General features: G+C 37.3%; 1 pseudogene; it reads left to right on the top strand.

The window, feature by feature from the left end:
* The first annotated feature begins 17,804 nt into the window (after positions 1-17,804).
* On the top strand, positions 17,805-22,181 carry LOC118857661 (annotated as a pseudogene).
* Positions 22,182-23,387: the final 1,206 nt, after the last annotated feature.

The following is a 23,387-nucleotide window of genomic DNA, read 5'->3' as shown; positions in this document are numbered from 1 at the left end:
TTTGCGGTATTGTTTGTTTTCTGGAAGCAATCTACGGATTCTTTCGATCTGTCTTCTGTAGTCTGTATTTGTTACGTTATTGTATTCTTATGAGACACTTAAAATCCTTAGGTTGATTTTATACATCTGGTCTTCAAGTTCAATATAGTTTGCTTGAATACATCAATTTTTTTTCTAATGTTATTGTTTTTTGCTCCTCTGTATGTTTTCAATTCTAATCAGTTGTCTTCTCTTTTGTTTCTTTGGTGATACTTGCCATTGAAGATTTAAGTTTTTCTATTCTGCTGCTTATTTCTGCTGTGCAAGTCATAAATTCTGCCTTCACAACTTTCATTTCTTTTCTAAACTACTCAGGCACAGTGTCTTATGGTTCCATCTTCTCCTCAAATTCCACAGGGTCTTCTATGTCTTCAAGTATGCAATCATTTTCCTGTTTTGCAATATTTATTCATTGATGCCTGAACTTGTTTATTGGATATGGAGGACATATTTCATTCTGCTGTTAATGTTTTTCTTGCTGATTTGTTTGCCTATGCTCTAAGTCTTTGCCTTTTTCTTCTTTCTAAGACCTTTTCTAATTTCAGCATTATTTTCCTGTATTTTCCACTATTATTAACTTTCTGACTTGCTCCACTCTGACATTGATTTCCCTGGGAATTGGATCTCCAATTATATCAGCCTTCTCCCACACTGGACAACTCATGGTTCATTAGTCTAGATCTATTGTACCAAGTGATTTTTGGAAGATAGAACTCATCCCAGCTAGAGGATGGACTCTTTCCCTCAGGCTTAGTGGAGTGCTACATAGCCCCTCCCCCCCAAAAAATTGTGCTCTCCCATTCCCTCTGTTGCTTAGTTCTTTGGTCTGGCAGTGTGAAGTGTTGCTACTCTAGTGGTATTGCAAACTGGGCTGATTTTGTCATTTGGAATTGGATTTCTGAGGCTCTGGAAGGAGCAAGGTGGTTGGAGTGTAAGGTTGAGCTCAATTTCAAGCCCTCTGTCCCTCCATTTTCCTGCAGAGATCTTTGACACCTAGAATACTGTTGCATTGGCTAAGAAGGCTTTGATTAGTTTCTGCAGTTTGGATATCTATATCACAAGAAAGAAAGTGGGGTAGAGCAGGATGTGGGATGGTGTTTTGTTGCAATCTTTTGAGTTGGGGGGTGGTGAGGCTTGTGTAGCCTTGCTGTTGGTAATATGGTGGGTGGGCAGTGTGGTGGGGAAGAGGGTGCTGAGTGATCCTGAGTTAGGCATTAGTACATAGGATTTTAACCTTCTTTTGGATTCCTGGTGTTCTAGACCATGGACTCAGCTAAAATTGTATTATCTTTGGTATATATTTTCTATTATGGAAAAGTTTGAGGTAGGATCAGAGAATACGTTTAGTTTTTCATCTTGCTGGTCATATTACCCCAAAGTCACTAAATTAGGTTTTAAAAGATAATTACTTTTGTGTCTGATAGAGGAGGTATGTCTAGATATGAAAAACAACAAGAGATTTTGGTGAACTATGAAGTCATTTGAACGAACATGTGGTAGTAACTTTCACTTCCTATTTACTCATAGCAATATGTTACTTATCAAATGATACTTCATTAACTACTCTTTTAAAAAATAATTTTAATTAATAACTTTTGTTTTATCATTGCCTATTGTCCTGTATTCTTCTCCTTCCCCTTTGAGAGCTATCCTTTATAACAAAAATTTTAAAAGAAAAATTAAGAAGATGAAAGGAAATATGATTCAGTAAAAACCAATCAAGGTATCTAAAAATCTAACATTACAAGAAATTTTTCTCACCCATGGACCTTTACTTAGCAAGAATGAGATGATGTGTCCTCTCATTTCTCTGTCTATCTCAATCTTTGTCTCTCTCTCTCTCTCCCTCTCTCTCTCTCCCTCTCTCTCTCTTGTTCTCTCGCTCTATTTTTCTTTCTCCTAGGTCTTCCTATTTTACATAGGTTAGAAGTGTAGTGGCCCTTCACAGACCCAATCTTTATGCTGCTCATTATGGACAAGTTAACCTTCTTCACTTTTCTGACACGTCAGGTTCAATGGTCTTTATCCTGTAATATTTGTTTGGAAAGGTTTGCAATATTTTGGATACCTTGGTAGTTATCATTCCTTCTAACTTTAATATCTTTTCTGTTGATGTATCTGCTTATGCTATAAGTTTTTACCTGAATTTCCTTTCTTTTGATATGTTAGTAGTTTTACCCTCCCCCCTCCCCATATTTCTTTATTGTTCACTTTCTGATTCCTCCACTTTTGATAGTATATTTATCTCCAGAACTGGACCTCAAAACAAACAGCTTTAGTCATCTCCCAAGTTGAATAATTTACTTGTTTTGGCTTTGGTTCCTGCCTCAAAGAGCTTTTTGGGAGATTAGACTGACCCAAGCTGTTTTCCAGTCCACTTTTCTTTAGATTTCATACAGCCAAGCACACTGGCCCCTGACCTAGTACCTTCTCATTCTTTAATTCTCTGAATGGGCTGAATCTGATGCTTTTTTGCATGGTTATGGTTGTGGTAATTTTGGGACTAACATTCAGGACAGAGTTTCTGCTGCCCTTGGGGTAGCACTAACCTAGGGGTCACTACATGTAGAAAAAAACACAATCTTCCCTCTCCCCTTCTCAAATGTCTGGCCACCATCAAAGTCATTCCCCATAATTTTCATAATAGGACATTGAGGGAAGGCAATATTGGAATATTCTAGAAGAGATTTGAGACTAGATCTCATAGTACACTCTTGTGGATCAGTTTCTACAAGCCAGAATATAGAAGAAAGGGTGCTGAGTGAAAACCATAAGGTTTCATATCCTCCACAGTTAGTTCATAAGCTCATTATCTGGTTGAATTTTTGGCTTTCTTGTCCTGTGAAAACAGCTGAAACAGTTCTACCATTTTATACATAATTCCTCCTTTTGTTTGGTTTTCAGAGCTTCAACTATTGGTCACATGATCACCTCATTACCTTCTTACTACCTAGAATGGGAAGCGATGTATATGAATTTTTTTCATGAAAATGCACATATATGTACAGACATTTACATGTATATAATATGCATATATTTCTTCATAGAGAAATGTATATATACATATATATGTATTTGAGTGTATGTGTATGTATATCTCCTAGTTCCTTGGGGTCTCAAAGGTACACAGGTTGAACTAAATAGTTATAAATATCAAGCATTCTTCTGTCTTTCTACTTTTTAATCAAAACAGGTAGTCAGAACAATGGGGACCAGTAAAATCAGAATTTTAAGATTCTCATATTTGTGAAATTTGTGCTTCACTTTTGCTGACCTGACAACTACTTCCATGGAGCTGAAATGAAAACTGGCAGCTGGGAGCTTAAATTAACAAAAACAAAATAAAGCTACCCACATATAAATAAAAACAGAACTTATTGCTCAGTTACCGGAAAACAAATATCTATCAGGTCTTAAAGTCATGATAAGAATTAAAGAGCTGTCTTTAAAAACACTAAAATGAACTCAAACTCTTAACATCCTTTACTGTTCATCATTTTGACACTTCTTTTCATACATAACCACTGACAGGATTTACAGTAGATTTTGAGCCATCTGCAAAAGAATGACAATAGCAAAATTTGATAGAGCATAAGGCAAAAATGGACAGAGAGAACAAATTAATTTCTTTTAAATAATTTTTTTTATACTACAAAATAGCCAAATAGTGATAAAAAAAAACTCTCAGGAGAATATAAGCACTTGGAGGACAGGAACTATGACTTGTATTTCTTGGCAGTTCCTTTTCCTCCTCCTTGTGCTCCTCATTTCTTCTCACAGTGGATCATTAAAAATGATTGACTATTTCAACCATAGCAGTGGCATTTGTCAAGGAAGAAGGGTCTCACTCAGTCCTTTCTGCTTGGTTTAGCCAGAGGGCTATCGTGAACTAGTTTCTTGAGCCAGATATCTAGACTGAAATTGTACTTTGTACTTGTGGGAAAAGATTGGGGTGTGTTCATTTAGGAAGACATGACTATAGGACATCATAAAACAGGATACTGGCAAACAAAAAAGGGACATGATTTAATCAAAATGCTTTTGTACAGGCCAGGAGAGTTTTCGAAAGTAATTCAGAAGGGATATATTTACATATACTACACTGTTTCCAAAATGAAAGGTTTAATATCATTAGTAGGGCAGTGAATACAGGGAAACAGTTCTCTTTGGCATAGAGAACAAATAAACAGCTCCACTAAAAGAAAGGTACCTGATTTGCATGTAGGGAAAGAATAAAACTATAAAAGAATGTGATAAAGATTTATTTTTCCATGTAAAGAAGCTAAGTACTTATTTTTATACTGAGCATGTTGGGCTAGAAACAATTGTAAGTGATCTGGTATGTCTTTTGATCGAACAAGGAAAAGGGTAATGTAGTCATGTGGTCAGATCATGAAAATATTCTTTCATTAGATTAAGCAGGAGGGTCATTTGATAAATGTCCTATAGAGTTCTTTCTAACATTTATTTCCCTCATTTGAGTTTCACAATCCTAATAATAATAATAGCCAGCTTTTATATAGTGCCTTAAGGTTTGCAAAGCATTTTACAAATATTATCTCATTTGATTCTCACAGCACACCTTAAAAGTTCTACAGATGAGGAAATTAAGTCAAACAGGGTTAAGTGACTTGCCCAAAGTCACATGGCTAAGACCAGATTTGAACTCAAGTCATTTCTCTCCAAGTCCAGCACAGTATCCACTGTGCCATTAGCTGCCTAACTTTGAGATACCTTCTGACATATGTACTGAAATGATCAATTGAATCTCTGATATCAACATAGATATTTCCTCATACTTTATTGCATGGCTCAGAGTCATAGGACACTATAGCATCTAACCAACTGAATCTTTAAAATCACACAAAAAGGATTAAGAGCTGAATGGGCACAAGCCAGTTATACCAATTTACAAATAAAGAATAATGAAGGAAAAGTGGCTTAATAGAAGAAATCAAAGAAATATACAATAAAGAAAAAGAGGATGGGCCGGCCACATTGGGAAAGCATGAGATAGCCAATGAACAGCCACATATTTCCCTGGTTGGTATCCTCATGTATCAAGAGGAAGCAAAGAAGACCCCCAATACATTGGGTGTAGCCCCTATGACAAACTTCTGGGAAAACAGCAACAATAGTTACACAGAATAGACAAGAATGGATGGGTTGTGCTCTATATCATTTTGAGGTAGCTATTACACATATTATTCAATCTGACTTTTCTAAGTGAAAAATGTTGCTCAATGTGGTGAAATGATTTGCCCAAGGCAACCTAAATTAGTAAAAACAAACAAACAAACAAACACACAGGGATCCTTGACTCAAACTCAAGATCTCTGATCTGTGCTTTTTTCCACGATACTGTCCTACCCCTTGAAAGATCACACTGCTCTCATGCATCCCTATCTAAGAAAAATGTGACTGAATGATCTTTCCATTACTTTTTCTTTAAATTCTATTCCACTTTTTCTCATACCTGCTTGATACTTTTTAAATTTCCCAATTCTTTATCAGAGTACTTTCTGACCTATGTGGAAATCATCATAGTTATTTCTCTTAAATATCACAAGACAGCATTTTTTTCTCATTCTATTTATTCTAATGGTTGCACCAATGTCACTAAAAACCAGCACTGATATCAGTTGTCAGGACCAGATCACCTCCAGAGAAGTCCAATCTGCCATTATTGAAATTCCATTCCCAAGAACACAGCACTCCCAAGAATTTCCTAACACTCTTGTGTGTTCATGTAAATAAGATCACCAAGCACCTATTGCAAGGGAAACTGATGCAGGGTGAGAGGCAAGCACGGGGACCATAAGAAGCATTATTAGGATAAGTGTGGCACATGAATTAGGCAGGATAAAAATGCCTTACATTCACAAAGTGCTTTAGAGTTTACAGAATGCTTTGCCATTGGCACCTCATGTTCTTCAGGTCATCATGTCCCTCACCATCAACATGTCCATAACAGAACTAATTTTTCCTCAGTCCCCCAACCCTTCCTTCTCCTTAACTTTCTTCTTACTGTGAAGAGCAACAGTAACCTTTCAGTCACTTCACTTCTCAATTTCATTGTTAATCTTGACTCACGCACTAACCTTACAGAAACATTTGCCAAATCTTGTAGTTTCTACCTCCACAACATTTCATGCACATCCTCATTTCTCTTTACTTAACAGCCACCACACTCGTACATAGTCTTCATCACCTCTCACCTAGACAATTGCAAAAGCCTCTTATTCTTCAAATCTCTTCCCATTCTACTCCATTCTCCACACAACCGCCAGCTAAAGTGATTTTTCCTAAAGCATGGGACCGATTGTGTTATCTTCCTCCTAAATAAATAATGGCTCCTTATTACCTCTGGGATAAAGCACAAACTCCTCTGTCTGGCATCTAAATAACCTCATCTCCTACCTTTCCAGTCTTACATACATTTCTCCACTCCGTGCATGCTACAATATACCCATATGGGCCTAGTTGCTATTACACACACATGCTATTCCCTCTCTTGACCTTCTGACTTTGCCCTGGCTGGGTCTCATGTCTCAAAGAGTTCCTTCTTACTTCTACCTCTTGGAATTCTGGGTTTTTTTTTCAAGACTAAGCTCAGGTGACATCTACATGAAACCTTTTCTGATTCCCCATGCTATAAGTTCCTAAACTACCTGGTATTTATTTTGTATATGTGCATTTATCTATCTACCTATTTTTCATTTATTTGTTCACTGTATGTACATGTTGTCTTCCCTATTCAAATATAAGCTCCTTGAGGTCAGGAATGGATTTGCTTTTGTCTTTTTTTTTTAATTCACAGTTCTTAGCACGTTGGCTAGCACATAGTAAATGCTTAATAAATTACTGATTGATTGTCTTATTAAACCCTCTTTGAAATAAGCATATAATTTAAATATTATTATCCCCATATTACCGATGAGGCTTAGAGGGATAAGTAACTAGTAACTGGCAGAGGCAAAACTCAAATTCAGCACAATATAATTTCTGATTCCTAGGCCAGGGCACCTCCCAGTACAGTAAGTTGCCTCTTTCCTGCCAGCTGAGAAACACTGTATGGGACAGATTCACTTAGGATGTCACAATCATACACAGGAGATGATGTGGGAAGGCCTCTCTTTTCATACATTCATTCATCCAAGAAATATTTATTGAGTGTGTCTGTAAAATGATGAGGGTTGGACCTGGATGCCCTCTGAGATCCCTTCTAGCTCCAAATCTCTAATTTATGATCCTTTCTGTAAGACACAGTAGTGTACCCTGGGCACCAGGGGAGTTACAAAGATGAACAAGACAGACCTTGCCCTCAAGAAACTAATTATCCAATGAGGCCAGAGTTCTAAATATCAGTGACTGGCCACTTTCAAAAGCACAAACTACATATGTGGATTCCCAGTGTGGAATGAAATACGGGGCACTTATGCACACATACTTTTTACAAAAGCATCTTTGAAAATGAAGAAAAGCAGACCTGTAAGTAGATCCAAGCATACAAAGACTCTGTCTGAGCCTATAAGCAGGTTCAGCTAAAGTAATCAGCAAGGATTGTTCTCAAACATCTGCCTAGAACTAGGCTAGGTGCCCCGGGGGATATGGAAGGAGTACAAGAGATCCTCCCCATTTGCAAAGGACATGGTCTAGCTATTTCCCAGAAGAGAAACATCTGTAAATACTTCACTGTGTTGGTGCTAAAGATTTATAGGCAGCAAGGGATTTGTTTCCAACACAAAATGCTGTTGACAGCTTCTTTCCAAATCTCTCTTTTATTTTTTTAATGTTCTTTCATCTCTCCTGATTACATCAGGGAGAGCTGCCTCTCAGAAGTGCTAATCTTGCCTTAACACTTGTTGTACATTATGAGCTCTCTAGCTAAGGACACCTATGAATTTGCATTTCTAGGAAGTAGCGCCAGTAATAGCATCACAATGAAGGTTGGGGCTGGGGCTGGGCCTGGGGCAGCAGTGAGGCTTGAGAAGACAGTTGAAAGTTTTCCTCAAGACTCTCAGGTGATATCTACCTGAAACCTTTTCTAATTCCCCTTGCTGTAACTGTATACACCCTCCCTAAACTACCTGGTATTTATTTTGTGTATGTGCATTTATCTATCTATCTACCTTTCATTTGTTAGTTTACTGTGGTTACTTGTTATCTTCTCTATCAAATATAAGCTCCTTGAGGTCAAGAACTGATTTACTTTTGTCTTTTTTTTTTAATTCCCAGTTCTTAACGCAGTGGCTGGCACATAGTAAATGATTAATAAATGATTATTGATTGATTGGCTTATTAAAACCTCTTTGAAATAAGCACATAATTTAAATATTATTATCCCCATCTTACAGATGAGACTTAGAGGGGATAAATAACTTGCTCAGCATTACCCAGAGAGTAATTAGCGGAAGCAAGCCTCAAGTTCAGCACAATATAATTTCTGATTCTTAGGCCAGGGTTCTTCCCAGTACAGTTAGGTAGGGTTAGGCTGCTAATATATAAAAGCATAAATAATGTAGTAAAATCTGGATGGTTTTCTGAATGGTACACCATCCCTGCTATCAGCCCTACTTTGGCATTCTAGTGAATCTATGGATAGATTCCTTCCCAGAATATTTTTTTAATTCATCATTGAAAGAAATATTTAATTTCAATTAGAGATTGGTAAAAATAGAGATGTCATTTTGTTTTTCCACCCAAGTTCTGTCTTTGAAATCATTCTATGGACTGTCTTGTGAACCCTGCCAAGGTTAAAAATCCCTGAGCTAGAGATTTCCTACTATAATACATTTTAAACCTAAGATAACTTGTTTTTAGATGGGGGCAAAAAACATACCACCACCAAAACTAGGAGTACTACTGTACATAAGCCTTAGATTACCAGTCCTGCCAAAACAGCTAGGTTCATGTCTTTTGTTTTATTTTCTTTTTGGATAGATTTCATTTTGTAGTTTAACAATAGAAACTTCAATTTTTTGACAAAGACACATGTGTTCTACGTTTTTGGTTTGTTTGGGTTTTTTTTTTTTTTGGTAGTGTGAAACACAATTCTGTTTCTGTATTTTTTCCCTTACTGTCTTATTCTTTATGGCATGCATTGTCGAAACTCTGTGCTTTTTTGTGGGGATAAACTCAATCCGTGTGCCATTCATCTGTGTCATTCCATATTAAGCAATCAACCACAATAGCTTGTTTTTGAGATTGTCAGGTTATATTATCATCCCCCAACTTTTATTTGCTGACTTGCTGTGGATTAGTACTTCATTTTGTCATTTAGACTATTTCATGGTAAAGTATACTAAGAATTTAGAGAAACAAGTTTCCATAAACTACATATTAGATTCTGCATACTAATGATGAAATGCAAAATGGCCCTCATCCTAGGTAGTTTCCTATTTCTGCAGTGATTCTCTTAGAATGGTGGAAAAGAAGAAAATGGATTCTAAGACTCACACAGTTTATATAGCTCTATAAAGATTAGTTTAACATCTTGGAACTTTTCATTTTATAAACTCATAGGACTTCAGGAGCCATTTAGTCCAACTTGTTTATGATAAAGAATCCCTTCTATAATATCTCATACAAGTGCTCAATCAGCCTTTGTTGAAGGTCTACAAGTGAGGGGGATCCTACTACCTTCAAAAACAGCAAATTCAACTTTTGAATAGTGCTCACTGTTAAGGAGAAAGTGTCTTTTGGCATCAAGTCTGACTTTGTCCCTACAATCTCCATCTGTTGCACCTAGTTTTATTGGATGAGAGTCAGTAAGTCAAATCTTTCTTCCTGATGAGAGCCTTTCCCACATTTGAAGACAAAAGATTATGTTTTCCTTCCCAGCCCCATACCCCCCCACCAAGCATTCATTTATCTAGTTTATATATCCCTAGTACCTTCAAATGATCTAAACACATCATGAACATAAATCATCCCTTTTGCTTTCTGAGAACTCTACAGCTGAAATTGTATCTAAAACTGAATACACTAAGATCACATATGGGTTTTGGCTGCCATCACTAACTCAAATTGAACTTGTAGTCCATTAAAATCATTAGGTTGCCCCCTACCCCAAAGTCCCATTTGATCATCCCTCTTCCTTCTTGTAGTTCTGGAGCCAAGTTTTTTAACCCAAGTATAGGACTTTTTATTTGTCCCTGTTACATTTCATCTTGCTAAATTTGGCTGAATATTCTAACTTCTCAAAATATTTTTGGATCCTGACTTTGTTGTCCAATGTTTTTGCTGTCTCTCTCAGCTTTGCATCCCTTACAAATTCGAAATGTATGTATGTTTTTTACTCAAGTCATTGATGAAAATGTGAAATGCATAGGGCATAACAAAATCCTGGGGGCTTTGTCAGAAACCTCTTTTGCGTGTACCTCACCATTCTTTCAATTCGACCATTCAGCTTAACCAGAGCATCATTTAAAAGGTTTTGTGAGCTAAATGTTTAAAGTGATATAGTAAGATTTCATATGCCTTGCTTATAACATAGCACTCTTTATATATACCTATCCCTTTTGCCATTCGTAAGTTTTCAGGTTGCTCCCCAAGAGAGACAACTGCTCCCAGAATTAAGGAAACACTCCTAAAACTATAGCTAATAAGCTCTAACTTATTAGCTGTATTGACCTTTAATAGTCAGCCAATAGAAACAACTAACTCAAAGCAAAGACCTAAGATAGGATAATGAGAACAGTAGTTATAAAATATTTCACTCATAAATGTGGTTTTCATTTTCTCACAAGTACAGTGTGTCAGTGGGCAGAGTAGTCATTTACCCAGAGTACACTGGTAGTGAGGCATACATGTAGGCAACTCATGCATCCAGTACTGTAGGGCCTAAAGGTCCTTTTTCTTCTCATGATATCTTCATATTGCTCCTAACTGATTATAGCATCTCTTCTGGGTGGGTTGCTCAGCTGGGCTCATGAGGCCAGCTCTTCTTCACAGTTAAACTCTAAACCAATAGGGCTAATTCTTCATTGAATCCATGGTTTACTTTCTCTGCTTCCAAGAGTCACACTCTTTGACACTACTTCCTACCACAATTCTCTTTCTATAACTACAAATCTGGACTTGCTGTGTCCTACTGGATCAGTAATTCCTCTATAAGATGAAATGGCTAATAGAAAGTGGGAGGGGGGACCCCTCCCCTTACATAGAGTATAGTATGGCACACATGTAGGAACTATGTGATCAAGGCAACATGATTCCCAAAGCAACATCATGATTTCCACTGGCAGAAGGACAGAGGTCACACTCACCAAATGTGGACTTTCTTAGGAATTGTTTTTAGGGGACATGAGAGGAAAGACTGTTCTTTAACCAGCTTATAACAAGCTGTCCTTCCAATTCCATTGAGGGAATCTCTTTATGTTTCAAAAAGAGGCAATAGGGAGTAGAATATTCTTTTCACTTCATTTGGACACATTAATACCTCATTTTTCTTTTATTTGTTATCAACTAGAAAGGATGGGGAAATCAAATAGAAATCAAATTACAAATCAGATTAGAAGTCAAATAGAAGTATATTAATTGTTAGTATTGTTTTTGGAAATAAGTAACACTATTTAGCAGGCAGTGATGCAGGCCCACGTCCTACTGCACCTCAAATGAAACAATATTAATAAGACTGTATTTATAAGGCAATGATGTAGTAGAATACTAGACTGGCAAGCAGGGGTTCAAATCCTGCCTCTAGCAATTATAGCATGTGATTCTGAGCAAATAATTTATCCTTTGAGCCATGGGCAACACTCTGTCACAATCAGTTTACTCTCACAGAAGAAGTCTTCAAGATGGCTTAGTCATCTGCATCAGTAAAAGAAACCTCTACACCCAGAAATCACAGGTAGTTTGTGTATTTACACTTTCTATTTTTATAATAATAATCATCTTTAAGAAAAAAAATGCATTCCTTTCAAGTTGTCTCTCTAAAACAATCTTTTATTCTCTCAGGGATTGGTTCTAAAAAAAAAAAAAAAAGCTGAGTACAGCACCGGCCCTGAAGTCAGGAGGACCTGAGTTCAAATCCAGCTTCAGATACTTGACACACTTACTAGCTGTGTGACCTTGGGCAAGTGAATTAATCCCAATTGCCCTGCCTTCCCCCTCCAAAAAAAAAAAAGTTGCATTTGAGCTCAAATGTAAAGTGGGGTGGTAAGAAGAGGACCAAGCAAAAGTAATCAATCCATCATGAGGCCAGCAGTTCTATATCCTATGCCTGTGCTACTTATTAGTTATCACTTCCCCCATTTACTTGGATCAAGAAACAACGGAAGAAAGAAAACTATAGAGTGGAAGCTTAAGGTTTTCAGTCGTTGAGCATGGCTGACCTCAAGGACTCTTTTTCCAAATGATTCTAGCATGCCAGTGTCACAGACAGCTGTTACTTTTTTCACTCGGCAATTTTACAGATCAGTGAAATGAACTCAAATACAAATGAAAGGAAAACTTAAAAATATACACATATGTACACATAAATCCCCATCTTTGACTCAGTTACTTTCCCCTTTGTCTGCTGTCTTTCTCTTGCACAAAAGGTGTTTATTTCTTCATTAAGAGAGTCATTACAGATGCTTGTATGATGTCAATTTGGAGTAGTGTAACAAGGATTTTTGTATCTCAGCTACAATGAATATCTGAGAGAATCTGTTGTTTTATAGGCTGATGCTGCAATTGGAAAAGTTCCAAATCATTACCTAAATTTACATCCTATTGTTATGCATGAATCTCTTTACAACTTCCTATAGGGTATTTAGAAATAAAGTGAAGATTCTTTTCCTGCTCCTATTGTGCTGATACCCTACTAGGAAAAAAAATGCAGTAAGTCTCATAACTAACTTTTGCTTAGAAAAGAAGGCTTTTGGCAAGAAATGTGTGTTTCTTTAAAGCACTAGAAGAATAACAGCAAAACGAAACCAAGGTTTTGTTCCTAAAGTCTCTCTCTCTTTTATTATTGGCATCTTCATTGCATTGTTATGGGCATCCCTGTAGAATTAAATAATCACTTCTTTTGCTTCTTTTTTTTCTATCTTTGATAACTATTTATTAAGGATACTATTCTTACTTACATATCATGGATGTACCACAAAAATATACTGCCTTCATCAACTACCACCTCCCCAGTGAATTAAATATCCCTACATAAGCTATTTGCTGATAAGAAGTTCTGAGTTCAAATTCTGCCTCAAGCACTATTTATATGAACATCTGCAAAACACTTAACCTGTTTCCTCATTTTAAAAGTAGTGATAATAAAAATTGCATTATCTGCTTTACAGGGATTATTGGGAAGAAATATTTTACAGGCCTTAAAGAATTATTTAAATGTGAGTTGATATTTTTATTGAAATTTTCCAAAGATAATTTACAAAAATCTTCCTTGATAGCCAGTTTAAATATATTTCATTCTCATTCTTCAAGAAATTTTTCATATCACTAAATGAGGCCCCTTCAGCAGTTATGTGAACATATGTTCTTTGTCAATTTCAAGGACTTTAATGTTCTCTTGACAGCTATAATATCCCAATGAAAGGAGCTAGCATTTGGACACTGTCTCTACTTTCATGTCAGCTAAAGGGGAGCTGAAGACAGGGCAGTGCACAGGTAAGTTTCAGGGTGGGTGGCTGATATTCTGAGTAGAATAGAATAATACAAACACTGAATTCAAGACATAATTAAGCAAATTGACTTTTAAAAAAGATATTTTGTTATAATAGTTTCCTTTTGTTTAGTTGTGTGCGACTCTTCATGACACTGTTTGGGGATTTCTTGGCAAAGATACTGGAGTGGCTTACCATTTCTTTCTCCAGCTTATTTTACAGATGATGAAACTGAGGCAAACAGGGTAAAACTTCTTGCCCGGGGCACAGAAATAAATATCTGAGGCCAGATTTGAACTCACAATGAGTCTTCCTGATTCCAGGTGCAGAAGTTTATCCACTGAGCCACCTAACTTCCCCCTCAGTATTCATTAAAACTGCCCTGTCAATCAAAAATGGCCACCATGTTTACCTGTTATCAATCTCCTGACAGCTACATGGTCTCCAAGAGTTCTCACTGAGGAGTTCTCTTAGTAATTTTCAAATGCAAAGTCAATAGGATTTGTCTATGTTGACTGAACTGTTACTTCTATACAATGCTTCTAAATATAAGCTCCCTAGGTAGCAGAATTCAAACACATTTATTTGGGGTAATTCAGAGCAGTACTGTCTGATAGGTTGGTTCTGGAACAAAGCTCTATCATTATTTTCCCAATACTGGTAAATGCTCTAGAGCAGCCCTAGCCTAGACTAATATAGACAAACAAAAGCCTTAACTTACCCTAATGATAATAGAAGGAGGGAAGGCCCGAGATCAGACACCATCATAACTTCAATGACATTCTCCACCTCACCACAATCCTCTCCACTCTTCTTCTCTCTTTCCCTCCTCAACCTTTCCCAGTAGGCTTTTCCCCCAGTAACAATAGTTGACATTCACAAAGCACTTTAAGATCTGTAAACACTCAACATATGCTATTTCATTTGCTACAGCACTGTGAGATAGATATTATCATTATCCTCATTTTATAAGGGACAAAACTACTGCTTAAAGAGGTTAAGTGACTCGCCCAGAATTACACAGCTAAGCTTTGATCTTGACTCTCAGTCCAACCGTCTATCCAGTAATTCTCACTCTACTGCCATCAGTCACCAAGAATGTCCTAGTTCCAAACAAGAAATATACCCCTCCTTCTCTTCTCCCATTATCCAGGTCTCTTCTATGAGTGAGCTGGATTCTATTCATTTCCATTTGTGAAACATTAAATCGCTCTTATTTACCAGTTTCCAGGGGTACAAAGATAAAAACAAGTCTCAAGGAGCTTACATTATTTTGAGGACAGAAAACTTTTACATAGATAAGAAAATATAAAATACATACACAATAAATTCAAGGTTTTTTCGATCAGACTTAACCTAGTCCAGTCCATTGATTTAAACTGGAGATAAAAATGCAATAAGGGACTCATAGACCACAAAATGCAATAAAAATATTTTTACTGATCTTAGGTCCTCTCTCCTGTTATCATTGGGGTCAATGAAGAAGGCATTTGTCTATGTACAAAATAAAAACATTTTTTGCTAATAGATTATGATAATATACTTTTTATAAGTTAAAAAGATATCAATTTAAATGGAATGCTTCTCCACTCCAGCTTCATAGTGACCATGGCAAAGGGCCCAGTGAGATCAAGAAGGGCAGTATGAACTTCTACAAAACTCCTGCTACTAATTCCCTCCAGGGCTGACCTTTCGAAACGCAAGTTAAAAAGCCAGAGACCTTTTTTCTTTTAAAGACCATGCCTGGCCTGCTTGTAGTCTAGAGATGCTGCCTGATTTGCTGGGTGCTGAGTCCTAGATAAGGCCAAAAGAAAAGTAGAAAAGAAAAGGAAAGGGCAATGAGAAAGCAAAGAAAAAAGGAGGAAGAATAATGAAGTAAAAGGGAGAGGAGGAGAATGGCATCCTCAGGTCCTCAGCTACTCAGGTGCAGTAGGCTGGCAAATCCTTCTTTAAAACGACCCACCTGATGCCTCTATTCTCAGCATAAGCTCTCAGAATAGTCAGAGCTCCTATTGCAAAGGTGGTTGGGTAGGGGAAGGCACTAACAAGTTTAGCAATGGGAAAAGAAAGAGAGGGTGGTACTTGAACTGAACTGGAAAGGGAGATAAGGATCTTAAGAGGTAAAGGTAAAGAAAGACAACATTCTAGGACTGGGAAACAGAATGTGTAAAAGTTTTGAAGAGAGGAATAGAATAGTGGTAATGAAAGAAAATAAGCAACCCAATTTGGCTTGAACACAGACTGGACTAGAACAGAATATAATGTGTAAACAACTTGGAAAAATTGGAGGCATATTGTGAAGGGCTTTGAATCTCAAGCAAGTAAGCTTATATTTCATCATAGAGACAATAGAGAAACATCAAAGTTTCTTGAGCAAGTGCATGACATGGTTAAAACTATGCTTTAGGAATATCAATTTGGTATCTCTGTAAAAGATAAATTGAGGAAGGGTAAGGAGAACAATAAGAGGCTACTACAGTGGCCCCAGGTAAGAGCTTTTTAGGACTCGAATTATTATAATTGTGTAGTGGGTAGTGAAAAGAACAGATATGAGATATTTTGTAGTTACAATTGGCAAGACCAAGGACATAATCAGCTTTGATGAAATTCACTTGTTTTCCAATTCCTTGCTACTATGAGGAGCTCCCTATTTATTCAATCTTCAGATAATGGCTGCTCTTAAAATTCCCAGCTTTGCAGGAGACACCAGCTTCTAGGATGGGCATGGGGGCTTTCAAAGGATAATTCTGCAAGTATTCTTGGTCCCCCCAAAAAAGTGTTGAATGAGAAGAATAGGTTAGAAACCTATTAATAGCTGGACCATAATGCTTTATTTGCTGCAATAAGGGTCAGAGCCAAAAAGGAAAAACCAAAGAGATGTAGGTCAGATATTTCTGTGGAAGGGAGAGTTGTCTTACTTGAAAACTCAGCAATGTTTTCATAGGGATTCAGTAAAAGTGGTTCCAGAGGTAGCTATTCTGTTCCTCAGAAGTTCTCAGAGACATCAGCCCATTCTTTTCCTCTTTTACTTTCTTGACTGCAGAGGAAAGTATCTTCATTTGAGGAAAAATACTTAACCTTGGATCTTATTCCCCCCTGCCTTTCTCATAGTTGAGCTGAAAAATCACTGATTACGTGGAGAAAAGAGAGTTGCCGAATGTTCTCTTTACTTGATTTTTGTCTTCTAAAGAGAATGTATCTGATATATACCTATTTATTTACTTGTCTCCCCCATTAGAAGGTTAGCTCCTTGAGAGCAGGGATTAGTTTTTTTTTTCCCCTTTCTTTGTATACCCAGCATTTAGCAGAGTACCTGATACATAATGAATACTCATTGACTGACCTATTGAGCAAAGAAATAATTTTTGGATTAGAAATGACAAAAAGAAAATGGTTGATAGTGCGCTGATAGTAAAGTAACAATGAGTGAATCTTGCTCTCATCAGATTTGACTTGAGGAGGGAATAACAAATACACTCAGTTGGGTATTTTACCCCAAAGGAAAGAAGGAGGAAGTGGATAAAAAGGGCATACAATAGAAGGTAGGGCAGATAGGGGGAGGAGGTAATCAAAAGCAAACACTTTTGAAAAGGGACAGGGTCAAGGGAGAAAATTGAATAAAGGGTGACAGGATAGGATGGAGGGAAATATAGTTAGTCTTTCACAACATGAGTAATGTGGAAGGGTTTTGCATAATGACACACGTGTGACCTATGTTGAATTGCTTGCCTTCTTAGGGAGGGTGGTTGGGGAGGGAAGAGGGGAGAGAATTTGGAACTCAAAGTTTTAAAAGCAGATGTTCAAAAAAAAAGTTGTTTTTGCATGCAACTGGGAAATAAGATATACAGGCAATGGGGCATAGAAATCTATCTTGCCCTACAAGAAAATAAGGGAAAAGGGGATGGGGGGGAGTGGGGTGACAGAAGGGAGGGCTGACTGGGGAACTGGGCAATCAGAATATATGCCATCTTGAAGTGGGGGGGGAGGATAGAAGTGGGGAGAAAATTTGTAATTCAAAATCTTATGGAAATCAATGCTGAAGACTAAAAATATTAAATAAATAATAAAATATAAATAAAAAATAAAAAAAACAAAAAACAAATTATTATATTCTAAAAGAAAAAAAGAAAAAAAAACTGGCCCTGCCAGTGATGGATGCTTCTGACACAGCTTCAAAATGTCCATAAGTACCAGTATGGCCAGTACTTGGACATAGGGATTGCACCAGTCAGGGATCTTTTGAATGTTTTTGAATGGAGACATTTACAACGAATCTGGTAAGGGCTTGGGCAGCTGTTTCTGGAGAGAGATGTGATACAAGTAGGTTCGGAGTGGCATAATACAGCTAGAGCCAAATGAGAAAGAAACGAAAGCAGAGAGTGAGAAGGAGAGAACACAGGTCCAGGAAACTCTAGCTGGGCTTTATCTCACTTCCATTGGAGCGAATACTTGACTTTCCCTCACTCATGGAGTACCAACACATTCAGATATTGAAAAAGCAGCTCATTTGGAACATCAAGAATCCACTATTTGTTGGGACCATGATAAAGATAATGCTATCGGCTTTACCACCTCCACACTGGAAAATGGTGATGTAGAGTTCTGAGGCTTCATACTGGCAGGACTGAGAGAATTCACACTGTTTTGGTCACCTAGTGTTCAATCTAATGAGACAGCACAAGCAGTGGAGATGAATGGACTCAGCCTCTAAAATTATAAAGAATGGCTAATGGAGTGCTTGTCGTTTGATTTAACCCTTTGCTCTCTACCTTACTTTTTGTTTTAAGTAAATGGTCTTTACTTACTGTGATGTCATGCGCTTAGTTCTGGCTCATCAAGGATGGGGTATATATGGTTGAAAAAAGGGTCATATTAGCATTCATTTTAAAAAGACAACACAACACAAAAAGATTGTAGGAATCTGAATGTAGTAGTCCAGTCTTCAAATAAGATAAGTAAGGAGACACTAAGGGAGAACCAAACTGTTCTTAGTGGATCCAATTCACCTGGCCAAACTGAATTGTAAACTAAGGTCCGGACAGAGTTAACAGATGTGATTTCTAAGTTATTGTTAATGATCTTTAAATATCATGAAAAACAGGAAATATATTAAAGGACAGGAAGAATAATTGTCCCAGCTTTCAAGAAAGGAAAGTGAATAGAGTCTGCAGATCATAGCTAGGCCAATGAATTTTACTTAATAACTGGAAAAATTCTAGAAAATTATATTTAAAAGATTACTAGTAAAAAAAAGTAGAAAAAAGAAATAATGATCTCAAAGGTTCATCATCACTTCATCAAAAACAAATAGTTAAAAATTCATCAATAATATAAGAGGACAAACGTTTTATAATTTTGTTAAATGCTTTATGAAAAACATTATAATATATGTGTGCATGTGTAATGTTATGAAATAGCATTGAAGAGCTGACATGTTTGTCTCCTTTTCATATAATTCTGTGCCAGCCCATACTAAGGCCTTAAGGGAGTAAGCATAAAAACAAAATAAACAAAAAAAATCTGATGAGGTTGTATTTCAGAGACCCAGTCTGATGGCCCCGATCCAGTATCCTTAATGTAATGGCTTATTTTGAAACCCCTTCCCCCACATACTGTATGAGATAGAAAACACTGATCCTCCCTATGTACAGGAGGATGAGGGAATAACCCTATATGGTAGCAGCGGTGGGATGATGACAAACAAAGAAGAGACAGCTAGAGGGGAAGGAGATTTCATATCCAAGAGAAAGAGAAATTAGAATTCTTGATACAGTCAATCCAACCCCACGGAGTTTCCACTAAATAGTGACTCAGATCCCGCAGTCCCAAACTAGAGGAGCTTGAAGATGTAAAATCCAGGAGTCTGTGCAAAAGAAAATGTGGGCTACGAGTGTGGAAGGTGAGAGGTCAAACATTAAGAAAGGACACCAAGGGCAAGTTAAAAGCATATGAGAAAAAGACTGAATTAGAAAAAATCAAGAGAAAAACTGATTGGGAGCAAGCCCAAGGAGATAGGTCAAAACAGAGATGAATAAAGACAAAAGGAAAAAAAAATGAGTTAGAATTTTTTTTGGTAAGCCTCAAAAGAATGTCTAAGTATTATACTTTAAAGGAAAGTGAACCTGACATTTCCAGTGAAGAGATGAATAAGAAAATAAATTCAAAGAAATGCCTAGAGATCATGGAACAAGTATCTACAGAACGTCTAAAAACATAAATAATCCCTTTAAGTTTTCAATAATTTTATGTTATTTGATTATATTTTCCAATTCATGGGTATTTTTCTCTTCCTCCCCCATTCCTCTCATACCTGAGCAATAACCATAACCATAACCACCACCACCACCACCACAGCAACAACAATGAAAAATAAAAGCATCACCACAAATATATGTATTCGAGTGAGGCAAACTCCTACATTAGCCACGTCTAAAATTTCAGATCTCATTCTAGATTTCGAAATAATAACTTCTTTGTCAAGGAGTAGATAGCATATTCCACCATCAGTCCTCTCTGAAAAAACGATTTTTCATTGTATTGATCAGAATTCTGAAGTCAAAGTGGTTTCTCTTTATAATATTGTTATAATTATATAAATTGTTTGCTATTTCTGCTAACTTCACTATGTATCAATTCACAGATGTCTTCCCAGTTATATTTGAAACTATCCATTTTTAATTTCTTTTTTTAAAATGGTATTTTACGGAGTAAAGGCAGAGACTCACCTAAGCTCTCCCCCAAACTCTTCCAAATACCTTTGAAAATAACTCAAAACAAATCCTAGAGCGGGAGAACTCACAAAAAAGACAGAATGAAACAAATTTACAACCCAAGACAACCTGGAAGGTCTGCAGTATTAGAGTATTTCTGTTGAGTACATTGTTCTGGTTCTGTTCACTTTACTTTGCATCAATTCATACAAATCTTCCCAGGATTTTCTGAAACCCTTCTGCTCATCATTTCTTATCGCATAATAGTGTTCCATCACAGTCATATACACCCACTTTTTCGGCCATTCCTCGAATGATGGGCAGCCCTCCAAAATACAATTTTTTGCCACCACAGAAAGAGCTGCTATAAATATTTTTGTGCAAATAGATCTTTTTCCCTTTCCTTTGATCTCTTTGGGATACAGACCCAGTAGTTGTATTGTACGGTCAAAGAGTATGTGCAGTTTTATAGAGCCCTTTAGGTACAGTTCCTAATTATTCTCCAGTTCACAAGTCCAACAACAAAGCATCGGTGCCCTTATTTTTCCACATCCCCTCCAGCATTTATGATTTCCCTTTTCTGTTATGTTAGCCAATCTAATAGGTATGAGACAGTACCTCGCAGTTGTTTTGATTTGCATTGCTCAAATCAAAAATGATTTAGAGTATTTTTTCATGTGACTATTGCTGGCCTTGATGATTCTTCCTCAATCATTTTTTTTTTCATTTGTGTTCTAACAGATCACCATTAAACATTTTTGTAGCGTTTAAAATGAAAACTTCCTGTTTTTTAAAAAGAACTTATTAGAGAACGAATCATATATTTCTTTGTTGGCATGAAACTAAAATGTACCTATTTTAAATTTGGCATGGATGTGTGCTCTTAAGAGCAATGAAAATTTGATTAGTGTTTTCTTAATGGTAAGTTGTTTTGGGAACCTTTGCTGGAAATTTGCTCAGACTTACAAAAACAATGTATTCTTTGTATAATGCCGTTAACAATACACTTCAAGAAGTAGATGTAATTTTAAAATGCATTTCATCTACTAATGAAATATGGCCTTGAATAACTAGGGTTGCTTCCATATGACTTTTCTTTAAGTAATAATTGTAAACTATAAGTTCACTGTCCAAAAACAAATAGCTATGCCTCTGGGACCAGCTGCCCCGCCCCGCCCTGCCCCCCCCCCTTCCCCTCTTTCCCTTCCCTCCACTCCCTTCCCTCCTCCCCTCCCCGCTTCGCTCTCTCCCCGCCACCACCACCATTCGCCTGCCTCCTCCCTCGGTCTTAGGTGCTACCTTGCAGCTCTACCTCCCAGATCTGCCAAAACTTCTCCCCGGAGGCCAAGGCTGCTGTCAACAGCTTGGCCAACCTGTACCTGCAGGCCTCTTACTCCTACCTGTCACTGGGTTTCAATTTCGACTGGGACAATGTCGCCTGGCTTAGGATATTGCATTTTTTCCCGGAGCTGGTAAAGGACAAATGCAAAGGCTCTGAGTGCCTTTTGTGGGTCCAGAATCAGCGTGAGGGCCGTGTCCTCCTCCACGCTGTGCAGAAACCTGCCTGAGATGAGTGGGGTCACAGCTTAGATGCCATACAGGCTGTGCTGAACCTGGAGAAGGGCCTGAACCAGGGCCCTCCTGAAGCTGCATACCCTGGGCTCCAGCCAAGGGGATCCACACCCCTGCGACTTCCTGGAGAACCACTACCTGGGCGAGGAGGTGAAGCTGCTAGCCTGGGCTATCACCCACGTGCAGGCAGACCCCCAAATCCGGGCTGGGCAAGTACCTGTTTCAGAGGCTGAACCTGAAGCATGACTAAGGGAAGCAGCCTGGGCAGGCAGCTCCAAGGCGGAACCAAGAACACCCCACAATAACGCAGACTGCTCACCCAAAAATAACAAAAAACAAGTAGCTGGTTGTTTGAGAGTCTAACCCTAAACTAGCAATTATGAGAGAGAGGATTATATAGAAGAGTGACTATTAAGAAGACATTAATTGAAGAGGATCAGAAGGCAGAGGCACTATCCCCATACCCTAGGAGTAGAGGTGATTATAAAAACTAAATTATTATTTTTAAAAAATGATCAGGCAAAGGAGAAAGAATCCAACCATAGAGATCTACTATGGGAATAGAGAACACTGGGGTTCCTTTCAGAGGAGGGTGCTGAAACAAAGAAACCCTCTTCTACCCCAAAGAGTAAGGTCAAATGGTTACCTGCCTGAAAAGAATTCATTGAAGAAATTACAATAGACTTTAAAAATCAAACGGGAGAGATTGAGGAAAAATTAAAAAGAAAATATAAGAGTACTACAAGAAAAACAAGAAGATTTTGACAAGAAAGTCAACGAATTAGAAAAGAGCCAGAATCTAAAGGAAGAAAATGACTCCTTGAAAATCAGAATTGGGCAAAGTTATAAGAGATGAAGAAATAAATAAAAAAAAGAATGAAAAAAATGGAAGAGAATGTGAAATATCTCATAAGAAGAACAACAGATCTAGAGAACAGATCAAGGAAGAAAACATAAGAATAATTGGACTACCTGAAAGTTCTGATCAAAAAAAGAATCTTGCTACAATAATACAAGAAATAATTAAAGAAAATTGTCCTGGAGTATTAGAACAAGAAGGGAAAGTAGAAATAGAAAAAAAATCTGCCAATCACCACCTGAAAGAGATCCTACAAGGAAAACTCATAGGAATATCATAGTTAAATTCCAAACCCCCAGATCAAGGACAAAAATATTATGAGCAACAAGAAAAAAAACAATTAACATATGATGATACTACAATTAGAATCACACAAGGCCTAGCGCTGGCAACACTAAAAGATCACAGGTCTTGGAACACTATACAGGGTGTTCCTAAAGTCTGGACATATAGGCAAAAATGCATATTTTGAAGAAATGAATGAAATTTTCAGCAACATTTTATGTAATTGGAATATTAATAAATAATATCTTCAATATGATTTCCATCATTTGTGATGCAAAGGTTGATGCGCTTGGCAGGATTCATGTGAACTCG

This window comes from Trichosurus vulpecula, chromosome 7 (genome assembly GCF_011100635.1).
Source record: "Trichosurus vulpecula isolate mTriVul1 chromosome 7, mTriVul1.pri, whole genome shotgun sequence".
Lineage (NCBI taxonomy): Eukaryota > Metazoa > Chordata > Mammalia > Diprotodontia > Phalangeridae > Trichosurus > Trichosurus vulpecula.
Note: the sequence above shows the minus strand (reverse complement) of the source record. Positions and strands in the feature narration are given on the sequence as shown.